Here is a 15,452-nt window from a genome sequence, read left to right as displayed (position 1 = left end):
CTAAGTAACCCACACAGCTGCTGGCGGGGGGGGGTGGTGTGTGGACTGGGTGTTGTATCCTCTTTCACAGGTAGGGAAGGAGGCACAGAGACATAAAGGGATAGCAGCAGAGCTAGGAACAGACAGCAGATGTTCCGATACACATATGCACCAATACCAGCTCCCTGCTCCATCCACTCGACCACACTGCCTCCCAAAGGCCAACAATAAGGAAGCAGATAGATGCAGGGGGCAAGGCAAGGGCAGGGCATGGAATCAGGGATGCTGTGGGGCAGGGTCAAGGATGCTGTTGGGTGGGGCATGGAAGAGTCAGAGATGCTGTGGAGCGGGATCAGGGATGCTGTGGGGTGGGGAGGAAGGGTTTTAATTTTGCAAAATTTAGAGATAGCTCATTAAAAAACAAGTAAAAATAAATAAATTAAATAATTAATTAATGGAGATATCCTATCTCCTAGAACTGGAAGGAACCTTGAAAGGTCATCGAGTCCAGCCTCCTGCCTTCACTAGCAGGACCAAGTACTGATTTTGCCCCAGATCCCTAAATGGCCCCTCAAGGATTGAATTCTCAACCCTGGGTTTAGCAGGCTAATGCTCAAACCACTGAGCTATCCCTCTCCCAGTAACAAGTAAAATTGTCTGAGACATGATTAGTCCAGTTATCCCCTCCCACAGTAACCCCCATTACTCAGATTATCCCCTCCCCAATAACTCCTACAGGATGCTCCCTATCCTGTTTGTTAATGATCAGGTGCAGTCTGATTAGCTTCGAGAACAGGTCTATTATGTGCACAGGCCAATCAGGGAGCATAAAAGCCCTACATTCGTGCAGCATTTTGATGAATCAGATGCAGCCCTCAGCCTGACTCCCTGCTGGCCTGACAGCTTGCAGCAGGAGGGCTGCCCAGCCGGTGCCTGTTCCCCATGCTGCCTGCTGGAGGCCCCGTGTCACGCTCAGGAGCGGATGGCTGGAGACAACCCCTGTGCAGGGCATGCATGAGCGAGCCGGTTCCCTGGAGGAACCGTTGAGCCCCGAGCCCTGTGATGGGGAAGGAGCCAGGGGTTAGAGATTAAACATTTGTTATTGGGATGGCCATGATGCTCAATGGTTTGGGATTAGATCCAGGGGCCACGTCCCCCAGCCTCAGCCAAGGGGAGAGTGCAGGAAACCGGGAGCCACTTCACACTGCAGGGGGCTGACAGCTGGAGCAGCTCCTGTCCAGGATCCTACAGAGCAAGCAGCCCCCACCCCCCATAGTGCATGCCCCACACCCCTGCACAGCACTCCTTCCCATTCATGCCCCCACAGGCCCTCCAGGGCACAGCACCCCACACTCTCACCTGCCTCCCTGCACAGTCACACACACTCAAGGAAGGAGCTGGTTTTGGCAAGCGTATTTTAGGACTTTGAGTAGCAATTGTGCTGATGAAGGATTTGCCTCTGGAGGAGGGAGGCTGTTGTACACCCCACCTGCCGTGCACCCCACCCCCACCTCCTCTACATCCCACCCGCATGCTGCAGGGTGCTTACCGATGATTCCACTTGGTGCACTTTCTCCCGAGATGCTGTTTTCCAATGGAGAAATATGAACGCAAGGCAGACAGTGGAGCATACCAGATTAAATAACAGTAACAATGTGCCCTTGTGCAACAGCCCAGAGAGGTTCACTGACATTCAGAGACTGCACCTCACAAGCCCCTAGCAGCACAGAACTCTATGGCTGGAAGGGAAGGAACTATCACTCAGTCCCCTATGCTGAGGCAGGACCATATACACCTAGACCAGCCCTGACAGGGGTTTGTCATCACAAGCTACTTTTGCAGATGGGGAAACAGAGGCACAGAGAGGTGACGTAACTTGCCCAAGGTCACACAGCAAGCCTGAGTTGGGAACAGAGCCTCAGAATCCTGACTCACAGCTAGAACGGCCCTGGGAGCTGGGGTGGGCTTCCCAGTTAGGGAGACATACTCTCGCTAGCTTTCGCTGAGCTAACGTGCTAAACATAATGTAGCAACAGTAGCACAGGAAGCAGCAAGTGGTGGCACAGCCTAACCGCCCTGGGTCCATCTCCATGGGGCCCGGGTGGGTTGGTAGTACATGGAGTGGCTAACCTCTCCCACCTCTTGCCACTGCCCATGCAATGCTGCTGTTTGTAGTAAGCTAGCTCCCGAGTGTGTCACACCTGCAGCTCGTAACCCCCGTCTCGTCTTATACCTCCTACAGAAACTACAGCCACCGTTATGGGGCGCTTAAAGAAGAAATGAAGACACAGTCCCTGCCCAAGGAATTTCCAAGCTAGTTTTGATAGGAGCCTGCCCACCCACAGCCATACTGGGGCACTAGGTCTGATCGGCACAAACCACCCCCAGTCCTGCATACCCTGTATGTGCAGAATCCAGCCTTCATCTCCTCTAAACACCTAGCTCATTGAACACCCAGCTGGTGCCCTGCAGCAGGGCCTGGCAGAGGCAATCGCAGGGAGGGTGTACACGCAGCCAGAGGCCACAGACACAGCACTGGGGGAACGCTCGTGCAGGTGTCTGAGTGGTACTGGCTAACATTAGCAGGGGAAGGGGTGGGAGTGCACCGACCTGCTGGACTGGGAGTCTGAGTGGAGAATGGATGGACACGCAGCGGGAGGCTTCCTTTGGCTGGGGCAGCCAGGACACAATTGCTCAATGCTGCAGCAGAAATCACTGGAGTTCTGTGCTCACACAGGCTGGTGCTGCTGCAGCTTAGAGCATGGTCCTTCTCTCTCTTCCCTCACTTCTGGGCCAGGTTCTGCCTTCCATCCGTGGGGCTCTGAATTCACCAGGGTAACGGCCTTTCCCTTCCATGGCAGTGGAGACAAAGTGCTGAGCATCCGCAGGTGCTGCAGCACCCACCTCATCCCCCTCTGCAGGCAAACCCTGGGCGCCCAGTCCCAGGCTCTACCTTAGCTCCTCATCCCTCTGCAGAGTGGGGGCCAAGAGGATGGACGGGGGCAGACAGTTGTCAGGGGACCAGGCCCACCCTCTGCTGGACTCCCTGGTGCCAAAGGCACCAGGCCAGGAGCTGAGTGCAGGGAGCCATGAGCTACAGGTGAGGCCAGGCCGAAAGCCAATCTCAGAGCAGCAGTGGGGCTGCCCCTGTACGGGATGCACAGGTACCCCTGGCATTGTGGGCAATGGCTCCTGACTTGACTCACCCACATTCCACCTCAATGCCACACGCCAGCCTGGACCCCAGCATGTGGCCCCGATCGCCATATGCAAAGAGCACAGACTGGGGAGCAAAATAACTCCAACACGGTACATGAGAATGAGCCGCCTAGGGCCAGGGCACAGCAGCCCTGTGCATCCCTCTGCCCCCACCCCTCCCCCATCACATACATGGGGTGCTGTGCAGCCTCTCAGCCCCCCCATCACATACACACACTGGCTTTGCATAGCCCCTCAGCTCCCCATCACGCACAGGTCAGTACCCCCCCACTGCCACACACACAGCCCCATCACACCCATCATACACACGCAGCCCCCCAAACACACACAGCCCCATCACACCCATCGTACACACGCAGCCCCCCAAACGCACGCAGCCCCATCACACCCATCATACACACACAGCCCCTCAAACACACACAGCCCCATCACACCCATCATACACACGCAGCCCCCCAAACACACAGCCCCATCACACCCATCATACACACACAGCCCCCCAAAAACACAGCCCCATCACACCCATACACACACAGCCCCATCATACACACGCAGCCCCCCAAACACACGCAGCCCCATCACACCCATCATACACACACAGCCCCTCAAACACACACAGCCCCATCACACCCATCATACACATGCAGCCCCCCAAACGCACGCAGCCCCATCACACCCATCATACACACACAGCCCCCCAAACACACAGCCCCATCACACCCATAGTACACACGCAGCCCCCCAAACACATGCAGCCCCATCACACCCATCATACACACGCAGCCCCCCAAACACACAGCCCCATCACACCCATCGTACACAAGCAGCCCCCCAAACACACAGCCCCATCACACCCATCGTACACACGCAGCCCCCCAAACACACAGCCCCATCACACCCATCGTACACACGCAGCCCCCCAAACACACAGCCCCGTCACACCCATCCACACACAGCCCCGTCACACCCATCGTACACACGCAGCCCCCAAACACATGCAGCCCCGTCACACCCATCCTACACACGCAGCCCCCCAAACACACAGCCCTGTCACACCCATCCTACACACGCAGCCCCCCAAATGCACATAAACCCATCACACATATGCAACCCCCCAAACACATGCAGCCCCGTCACAGCCACCGTACACATGCAGCCCCCCAAACACAGGCAGCCCCGTCACATCCATCATACACACGCAGCCCCCCAAACGAACACAAACCCATCACACCCATCATACACACGCAACCCCCCAAACACACGCAGCCCTGTCACACCCACCGTACACACACAGCCCCCCAAACACACACAGCCCTGTCATACCCATCCTATACATGCAACCCCCCAAACACACGCAGACCCATCCCACCCATCGTACACACCCAGCCCCCCAAACACATGCAGCCTCATCCCACCCATCGTACACACACAGCCCCATCACACTCATCGTACACACACAACCCCCCCAAACACAGGCAGCCCTGTTACATGCATCATACACATGCAACCCTCCAAACACACGCAGCTCCGTCACACGCATCATACACATGCAACCCCCCAAACACACGCAGCCCTGTCACACCCACCGCTCACATGCAGCCCCCCAAACACACACAGACCCATCCCACCCATTGTAACCACGCAGCACCCCCATCTCACACCATTGGTGCTGGAACTAGGGGTGCTGGGAGGGCTGCGCACCCCCTGGCTTAACATGGTTTCCATTAGATGCAGGATTAACAGTTTGGTTCAATGGCTCCCAGCATCCCTACTACACAAATTGTTCCAGCCCCTCCTCATCTCTTCCAGACACAGCCCCCCGCATCATCACCCCTCACCCGGACACAGCCCCCCATCACCCAGACACAGCCCCCCTACTCCATCACCCCCACATAGCCCCTCCCGTCCCATCACCTCTCACCCAGACACAGCCTCCCCTACTCCATCACCCCTCACACAGACACAGCCCCCCATCACCCAGACACAGCCCCCCTACTCCATCACCCCCCAATAGCCCCTCCCGTCCCATCACCTCTCACCCAGACACAGCCTCCCCTACTCCATCACCCCTCACCCAGACACAGCCCCCCATCACCCAGACACAGCCCCCCTACTCCATCACCCCCACATAGCCCCTCCCGTCCCATCACCCCTCACCCAGACACAGCCCCCCCACTCCATCACCCCTCACCCAGACACAGCCCCCCATCACCCAGACACAGCTCCCCTACTCCATCACCCCTCACCCAGACACAGCCCCCCATCACCCAGACACAGCCCCCCTACTCCATCACCCCCACATAGCCCCTCCCGTCCCATCACCCCTCACCCAGACACAGCCCCCCCACTCCATCACCCCTCACCCAGACACAGCCCCCCATCACCCAGACACAGCTCCCCTACTCCATCACCCCTCACCCAGACACAGCCCCCCATCACCCAGACACAGCCCCCCTACTCCATCACCCCCACATAGCCCCTCCCGTCCCATCACCCCTCACCCAGACACACCCGCCCCCGCCCCGGTTTCAGCGCTGGAGAAAGTTCCGTTTGCTGCCCGGTTCCCTCCCCGGGGACCCGGCCAGGGGAAGCGACCCCCGGGGGCGGCCCCAGCCCGGCGCTCCGGGGCCAGCGGTGCCGGAGGAGCCGCGCTCACCTGCAGCCCGCGCCGCCGCAGCAGGCTGGGCTCGTCCATGCCGCGCTCCCGGCCCCGCGCTGCGCGCAGCCTGCGCCAGCCCCTCCGCGCCGCGCCGCGCCCGTCAGCTGATCCCCCGCCCTGCCCAGCGCCGAGCCCAGGCCCCCTGCGCGCAGCCTGCGCCAGCCCCTCCGCGCCGCGCCCGTCAGCTGATCCCCCGCCCTGCCCAGCGCCGAGCCCAGGCCCCCTGCGGGCAGCGCAGGTCCCGAGGAGCAGGTCCCCTGGGCCTGCAGCCCGCCCTGCTTCCCAGACTTTGGGGATCCCCTAGGCGCAGCAACCCCCCTTGGACAAGATCTGCTTTTGCTTTTCAGTTGCACTGAACTTGTCAGCGCCTGGCCAGGCCTGGTCCCTGCTCCTCCCTGTGTGCCCAGGGGTTGGCACAGCCACTTGGGGCAGCTGCTGGGCTCAGGACAAACCGCAGCTCAGCTGTACCGAAACAGGTGTGAGGTGGGTGCCCCCCCTTCAGGCAGCCCAGGACCTGCATCTGGAACCCCAGGCCAGTCCCACATGCCCTCCCCAGGCCTGGCCATGAGCATGAGACCAGCTGTTCAGCCCAGCAGCCCCACTGACACAGTAGGCCTGTCCCCCCTTTTAGCCCATCCTCCAAGCCTTGCAGGCCAGGGCTGACTGAGCCACAGGGGCTTATTAACACTTCCTGGCAGCATGGGGTTTGTCTGGCGCACACTCAGCATCATCCTGTCCCAGCGACTTCCAGCAGCGACTAGCTTCTGGCACCTGCCCTTTGTCCTCTCAGCCTTGCTGCAGGGGGACAACATCTTGCTCTGCGTTTATGGCAGGCCCAAGCAATGCTCCGGGCACTTGAGGTGCACGGTGGGGAGGTTTGGGACAGTCCTTAGTTCCTGGGGGAGTTCAATGCACAGTCTGGGGTGGCCCCCCAGTAAGCTCTGTTCCCCCCCCCGCCCCCCCCCCCCCCCCCCCACACAAGCTTTACCCTTACTGCAGAGAGCTCCATTGGGCCTGAGGAGTGGAGTTGGCAGCTAGGATCATCATCCTGGAACTTTGGGCTTTTTTGGGTACACCGGGCCCAGCCGTTACGGACTGAGACATTGAACTCGATTCAATCAGCTGTGGGAAGCCCGTGCAGGGAGGCGAAGACAGGTCAGATTTGCTCATGGTAGCCTATGGCTGCTGAGGAGGCGCACTACAGCGTTCTGCACAAGCTAGAGTTTTCTTAGCACTGATGACTTCATACCCAGGTGCATTGCATTGCTGTAGTTCAGCTGAGATGCCATGAACGTATGACAACCCCCTAGGGGCGATGACCCACCCTTTGAGAAACGCTGGGCTAGATGATCAGAATGGTCCCTAAAATCAGTTAACGGAGTAGGTTTCCTTAGCAGCTCTTGCCATGTTAGTCGCTGCAGGGAATGTTTGCTAGGCCTGTCTGAATTAGACAAGGAGAAAAGTAACCCACATTTGCTGCCTTATATAGGGCATCCTCACATGCCCTGTGGAGACCAAGCACAGACCACTGAGGCCAAGTGCCCTAATGCAGCATGAATCCCAAGCTATATGGACCCATCCACTGCCAGTATACAGTACTTAATTGGTAATGAAAGACGTACCTGGACTCAAGCATTTTTTATATTCATAACTGACACAGCAAGCCCAGAGGTGCCAGGCTCTGAAGCGCCAGGCCCAGAGGTGCCAGGGCTCAGGCTTGGCAAGCCCCAGCCCAAATTAAGCACTTCCAGTATAGGAATCAGATAGCTGGACTCATGGTCTGAGCCTAAACCAGAGGAAGGGGGCCTGCTGGACCAACAGTCTGATGCAGTACAGCAGGAGATCCAGCTGGACCATAAGAATAAATGGACAGTTTTCACAGTAGAGAGAGGTAAATTGCAGGGTCCCCCAAGGATCTGTCCTGCGACCAGTGCTGTACAACATATTCCTAAATGATCTGGAAAAAAGGAGTAGACAGTGAGGTGGGAAAGTGTGCAGACTATACTAAATTACTCAAGATAATTAAGTTCAAAGCTGATTCCGAAGAGTTACAAGGGGGTCTCACAAAACTGAGTGACTGGCAACAAAAATGGCAAATGAAATTCAGTGTTGATAAATGCAAAGTAATGCACATTGGAAAACATAATCCCAACTATACAAACAAAATGATAGGGTCTAAATTAGCTGTTACTACCTAAGTAAGAGATCTTGGAGTCATTGTGGATAGTTCTCTGAAAACATCCACTCAATGTGCAGCAGCAGTCAAATAAGCTGATCAACTGTTAAGAAAGGGATGGATAATAAGACAGAAAAGATAAAGCTATTATATAAATCCCTGGTACGCCCCCACCTGGAATACTGTGTGCAGTTCTTGTCACCCCATCTCAAAAAAAGATATATTAGAATTGGAAAAGGTTCAGAAGAGGGCAAAAACAATTATTAGGGGTATGGAACAGCTTCCATATGAGGAAAGATTAAAAAGACTAGAACTGTTCATCTTAGAAAAAAGATGATTTAGGGGGGATATGATAGAAGTCTATAAATTCATGATTGCATGGAGAAAGTAAGTGTTATTTACCCCTTCCCATAACACAAGAACCAGGGGTCACCCAGTGAAATTAATAGGCAGCAGGTGTAAAACAAACAGAAGGCAGTACTTCTTCAAACAATGCAGTCACTCTATGGAACTCGTTGCCAGGGGATGTTGTGAAAGCCAAAAGTATTACCGGGTTCAAAAAAGAATTAGATGAGTTCATGGAGCATAGGTACCTCAATGGCTACTAGCCAAGATGGTCAGGGATGCAACCCCATGCTCTGGGTGTCCCTAAACCTCTGACTGCCAGGCGCAGGACTGGACAATGAGGACTCTGTGCCAAGCCTTGGTGTCACTCGGATCTGTTTCCTTAAGTCATCTGTTTGGTCATGTGGCGGCGCCGGCCACACCGCCAGGCTCCCACTGACACAGGCAGCTTGTGACTAATGCTTTGCATTCAGAAGCAGCCCTTGTGCCTCTGGCTCCTGGGCAGTGGTGCTCACTGGGGCTTTTGTTCAGTGCAGCAGGCGGGGACATTGTGTCTGTTCAGGATCTCAAGAATCCGTCATCACCACAGGGCGGCCTTACCTCCTCCGCAGGAAGAAACCCATTGCCACCTCCCTGGAACATAGCTGTTTATCCCTGTGGGAATGGAGCATCATGGGAGAGCAAAGGAGGTTGCCGCTCCCCGCCCTGGATTGGCCTCACCCTTCTTCTGCCCACGATGGATTCAAGCAGGCTGCGCTGTTGGCTCCGAAACGAGTGCCAGCAGTTAGCCACGCTGGTCGCTGTTCATGAGTAATTGTGACATGTCCGTGAAATGTCAAACGGCCCCAGGAGCCATCTCCGGTGCGCAATGCCTGCTCCCAGATGCGGCTCCATACCAGGCCCCAGTCACTGCTGCACCAAACGTTCACAGCTTCTGCCCATGTAAGGAGCTGAGTAATAGATCCCACTCTAGGCCAGCCCCCCTGCACATGCCGTTGTGTGGTCCTCATGGCTCCTGTGGACCCCACACTTTGCAGTCTGCTGCATTTGCTACAGGGCCAATAGAAACAGGAAGGAAATGCCAGGGGCTTACGTGCTGCCCCCACTAGCCATAGCTGTGTTCTTAATGGTTCCCACCATTGTTATTAGTGCCACACCATGGGCAGCAGTAGCCAGTCACTGTCACCCCCCTATGCTGCCACTGCAGCTAGAAAAGAAGGCAAAGTGCCACCAGGCACCAGCATCCATCTACACTAACACTCCCACCGTGGGCCACGAAAGCAGGGAGCAAGGCAGGAGGTGAGTGTCTCATTAACGATTGTGACGTTCCCTTCTGGTGTTATCTGGACCAGTGATCTGCTACGTCACTCCAATCCTTGACTCTGGGAGCCAGCCTGACCCTGCTCTGCTGTGAGAGAGAACCCCACTCCTGGGTGTTCACGCACAGCCTCTGGCATGGAACTGCTCCTTGGAATGACACTAGCCAATATCTCCGGTCCCAGATACAACCCTAGGAACCTCCCTCTTGCAGTGTCCAGTTATGCCCACTGGATGCTGCAAGCTTATATGAGTTCGTCAATTTAACAAAGAAATTGATATGTACCAGGCTTGTTATCCCAAGGGGAGTCTCTGACACACTTCAAACCAAACGCACTGCTTCAGGTAGAATTATCACACAGATTTATTAACTATATAAGATAGATTTTAAGTGATTATAAGTCAAAGCACAAGTAGTTAGATTTGGTCAAATGAAATAAAAGCAAAACACATTCTAAGCTGATCTTAACACTTTCAATACCCTTACAAACTTAGATGCTTCTCACCACGGGCTGGCTGGTTGCTCTTCAACCAGGCTCTCCCCTTTGATCAGCGTTTCAGTCGCTTGGTGTGGTGTCTGTAGATGTAGGTAGAAGAGAGAGAGCATGGCAAAGTCTCTCCCTTTTATCATGTTCTTCCTTCCCTCTTGGCTTTGCCCACCCCTTCAGAATCAGGTGAGCATTACCTCATTGCAGCCCCAAACTGGCCAAAGGAAGTGGGGTGAGTGACTCACTCAAGAGCCCAACAGATCCTTTTGTCACTGCCTAGGCCAGTGCCTTTTTTTCCTGTGAGGCTGGGCTGGGTTTGTCCCATACATGCCTTGACGAGGTGTGAACTCCCCTCTGCTCTTGGAGAGTTTTGCTGGGCTTATTTTAAGCCATGAAGACACATTGTCAGCCTCATAACTACATACATGAAATTACAACCTATAACATTACTGTAACATTCTGCAACAATTACTATAACAATAATGCTCAGGGCATCATGAGCCTTCTGAAGACACCCGACATGACAAACTTTGCATTGGACACCACACAATCATACTGTAAGGATGAACATGGGGGAGTAGAGTGTTCCCACAGGGCACAGAACATCACAACGATAACCCAGGGTGACCAAGGAGACACGTCTTCCAGCACAGCTCTTCACATCCCAAACTCTGATCGATATTGAAAAGCCCAAGAGGTCACTCCTCACTTTAAGTGGAGAGCAGGGCACTGGGCAGGCTACCTGCTTCTCCATGTCTGCAGGCAAGATAGTAACCGACTGCTTTTCCTTTTTCCCTTTGTCTGTGCGCCTGTCTGCTTGCTCTCTGACCCCCCTTTGCCTTCCTCTTCTGACGTTGATCTTGGCAGCTCTTTCCTTTGGCTCCAGACTGGCCCTTTCCTTGCTCTCGCTCTCTCTCTGAGTTTGGGCTCATCTTTCTCTGAGCCTCTGTCCACAGCCTCTAGCTCAGGCCCCCCAAAAGGATCATTGACAATTAAGAGATTCTTGACTAGACAGACCATCCTCATCTGCATCTCCATAACTCTTGTGACAGCTCTGGCCTGGGCTATGTGAGCCTGGGGCTGTAGATAAGCTCATTATTCTTGGCTTCAGCAAAAGCAGCCTACAAGCTCCAAGCAAGCTACGCTTTTAAACCTGAGTTAATTGGACTGCACTGCAGTATTTGCTGGGAGGCTCCACTTTGCATCCAGCCATTGAGAGAACATCTCTCCCCACTGCCTCCTGTGCCGCAGACACGTCAGGAAGTCCAGTTCCTCCCCTGGTTATGGTCAGTCACTAGTTGTGATACTCCCTCCCAGATGATACCAGTGTCTTCAATATCCTCTGGCACGGTCTTCTGCTAGTTCTCCCCTGGCCTTCCTCCCTTTCTCTTTCCCCCCTCAGGCACCCAGTTCAAGGCTGGCTTAGCACATCTCCCATCTTCCATGTGGGATACGTGTCCCAACGTCCTGAGCTGTCTTTCTTTGACGATAGTTTCTAACATGTCTGGCTCTGGCAGCTCCCCAACTTCCATTTGTTGTTTTGTCTTTCCAGGAAACGTGTAGCATCTTCCTCAGCCATCTGTGATGGGCCACCTCCAGTCTCTTCTTGTTAGCGCCTGCCCTTGGCCAGGTCTCTGCGCCGTGCAGTAGCATGCTCAGCACAGTCGCATGGTATAATCTGACCTGTAGTTAGGAGTGGACACCTCTGCTTGGCCAGGTGTTGTTCATGCTTCCAAAAGTGGGGATTGCTTTCTGGGTCTATTACTGGGCTACAATTCAAATCTTCAGCAAGATACCGCTGGCTCGGATGCAACGATAGAGGAGAGGAAGTGAATTCTCTGTCACTCAGAGAATGGCAGCACTGTCACCGTGTTTTCTGCAGACATTTCCTCTTGCTCTGGTTCCCTTTCGCCACTCTCAGATAGAGTTGCAGAGTGTCCGGATATCTGCCTCGCAGCGTGTGGTGCTGTCAAAGGGGAAGATGCTTTCAGGAAGATGCTGTCCCTGTTTGCTGTCCCCTGACTTAAACTCACTCAGCCTCCTTCCCATGATAGCAGGCAACCAGACGAGGGAACCACAGTATTTGCAGAAGTATTAGTAGCTCCAGGACCTGCCAAGCCAAGGCTGCTGGAGGGACGACACAGGCTTATCCAAGTACATGCCCTCTTGCTGGACTCTAGGTTGGTAGTTCCCAACCTTTGCAGGTACCTGTGCTGTTTTACTAAGAGGAGGTTTCATTGCACCACCCAGTGCCTGCGGTACAGTCTGGCCCTGCTAGAGGACTACTGGCGAGCAGCAGTGGCGCACCGGGGCCCAGCACGATGGCCAAGCACATGTAAGCAAGGCAAGGGAAGCCTCAGGTTCTACTCATGTTGCTATGCTGCATTCACCACAACAGCATCAGGGAACCATCCAGTAGCGCATGAAATGACATGACTAGCATCTTCTGCAGCCAGTCGCCAAGGTCAGAAGCACTAATTCCAGTTAGCAGCTCCCACCAGAGACTGATGCCTGAGACACTAAACCAGGGCCCAACCCATCCAGTTGGAGAGACTATCGTAATGTCCCCCTTGGGGCTGGGAGTAGCAGCTCCACCAGCCCCTCTGCTATGCCATGCCCTGTCTATGCTGGAGCTCTGCTTCCGCCCCGCTTCATTTGGGGCCAGGCTATTTCCAGCTGCCAGCATGGTCGGGTCTTGTCCCCAGCGAGTTTACCACCAGTCATGTTGCATCTTTCCTCATCTCCGTCTGGATGGAATATCAGACCGTGGCTAAAGCCGGGATGCCAGAGGCTGCGGCATCGCAGGCGGTACCAGGGTCTGTCAGGTAACTGATACCACCAAGCATAAGTGACGTGCAGCGCTCTGAGCAGTCAGGCCCGGTGCACTCTGCTCTATGCTGCAGACTGAAAGGGCTGTAGCATCTCTTCCCGCCAGCTGGTGTGTGACCAGGCTCCGATGTTAATTCAGGCACAGCAATCTCTGCTGAGAAGGGCCAGGGGATCTCAGCCTCAGTTTCCTGCCCTCTCTGTGGAATCAGGATCCTTGGCAAAGGGATAAGTGGGCATTGCTGGCTGCATAGCTCTGTCCTCCCAGGCCAGAGACATCCCATCAGTGTGAGCTCTGACCTGGAACCACTACAGCCAGAACAGCACCTGCTGATCCTAATTCTAAAGTGCTGGCTCTGCCTGGGATAGTGTCTCCCTTGTCGCAGCCTGCTACATACACACTGTTAAGGGAGTGACTCCTCCAGTCCCAGCAGCAGGGGCATGTGCATTTCCTGCTGCAGATCCTGGGGCTGATCCCTGCTGATGGTTGCGGGGCCCTGTGTGGACACAGGGTGCTGTAGCAGCCATGACGGCTTGGAGCACCACATGCACAGCACTCTACAGCTGGTGGATCTGGGGGACAACACAGCCCTGGTCAAAGGCTCCTGGGCAGCTCCTGTAGCACTGGCCACAAGCTAGGCAGCGGGAAGGCGGGAGGACTGTGTGCCTGCCCTAGAAGAGCTGGAGGTTTCCTACCATAGTACAAGAGCTGGGCAGAGGCCTGAGGCTCGCAGTACATTCGCTTGCCTGAGAAGAACCAGTTGCATGCACAGTACTGGGCATGCAAGCAGCTGCAAACAAGAGTCTTGAGCGGGTTAGTCCTGGCTGTGCCACAGACCTGCAAGGCGACCTTGGCAGGGCCACACAGAAGTGTTTGGGGGCCCGGCCCAAGATCTGAAATGGAGGCCCTGTAAAGGGTAGGGGCCTATCCTCTAGCACCCTCCTCGGTGTAGCTATGTGGTACATTCTGGATTTTAAACCTACCTTAAGATAAGATCTCATCTCTAGCTCTAATGCACGGAACCTACAGGCCCAACCCTGTCAAATATTAGCATAAGGCAGTTGGGCCTAGAAGCCTTAATGTACGTAAGTTGACCAGCAGTGATCCTAAGTCACAAGATGCCTTCAGATCTTATTCAAACAACAAGGAGTCCGGTGGCACCTTACCGACTAACAGATTTATTTGGGCATAAGCTTTCATGGGTAAAAACCCACTTCTTCAGCTGCATGGAGTGAAAGTTACAGATGCCGGCATTATACACTGACACACGAAGAGAAGGGAGTTACCTCACAAGTGGAGAGCCAGTGCACAAGATCTTATTGTGCAATATGCAGTTTTGCAGTGATCTTACATAAAATGCTGACTGGCAACCACGAGAAGTCAGTTGATACTGGTTTGGGGTTATTTTGAGTTAGCAACCTCAGCAGGTGCATAGCTGCAGGATTGCCATAGTAACCAGCTGATGTAGGTGCTAACAAGTTTGGGATAATTAACGTACTTGCCTACAGGCTAAGCACACCCCAACATGATTAGGGTGAGGAAGTTAGTTATGGGCAAAGGAGACAGAACACTTAGGAATATTCCTGGCAGCCAGCAGACCCTATAATAGGCCCATCCCTGATCTAGGTCCACTCCATACTCACCCCACAGTGGCGGCTCCCACCCCTACTCTGAGCATTGCAACTGGCACATGGAGTCACAGCACCACTCTGGTTTGGGCCGCCCTCCTCTGTCATGATGGGGGCTGTGGCTGGGCCAAACCTGGGTGGCTCTGTGACCTTGTGCACCAGGTCACACCACCACTCATTTGGGGGGCCCTCTCTGGGCCAGGGTGTGGCAGACTTCATTCCCTGATACTTGTAAAGGGCTTGAGACCCTTGGCTGGAAGGTACCTCCAAGGGTACATCTACCCTGCAGAACAAACCAACAGCGCGACAGAGTCTCAGAGCCCCGGTCAACTGACTCTAGGTTTGCGGGGCTACAAACAGCAGTGTAGATACTCACGCGCAAGAGACCCAACCCTTTGGCTGGGTGCCAGAGCCAGAACAGGAACGTCTGCACTTCTAGTTCTAGCCCTGTAGCATGAGCTTGAGTCAGCAGATGGGGGCTCAGAGACGGGCGCTGTCGTGAGGTTTGTCGGTTTGACTGCAGTGTAAACATACCCTTAGAGCCTAGGAGGTCAGACTTATGGACTGAGGAGTGTGGAGAGAGTCTTCTAGGGTAAACAGCAGTAATGGCCACTTGCTTCAAGTCTAGACACAGGGAACTGGCATGAGGGGAAAATTTCAAACACATCTTACATAAAACTTGGCTTCTTGTAAACTTTCCTGAGGGCTTTGCCCTCTCCCCAGGCAAGTTTGCTAATTACTTCTTTATTTAAACAAAGAGGTTTTCCTATCCTAGCCCATCTTCTCCTTTTGTGGATCTTCCAATGAAACTGCT

This window comes from Gopherus evgoodei, chromosome 22 (genome assembly GCF_007399415.2).
Source record: "Gopherus evgoodei ecotype Sinaloan lineage chromosome 22, rGopEvg1_v1.p, whole genome shotgun sequence".
NCBI classification, from domain to species: domain Eukaryota; kingdom Metazoa; phylum Chordata; order Testudines; family Testudinidae; genus Gopherus; species Gopherus evgoodei.
The sequence above is the reverse complement of the archived record's forward strand: the minus strand, read 5'-3'. Positions refer to the sequence as shown.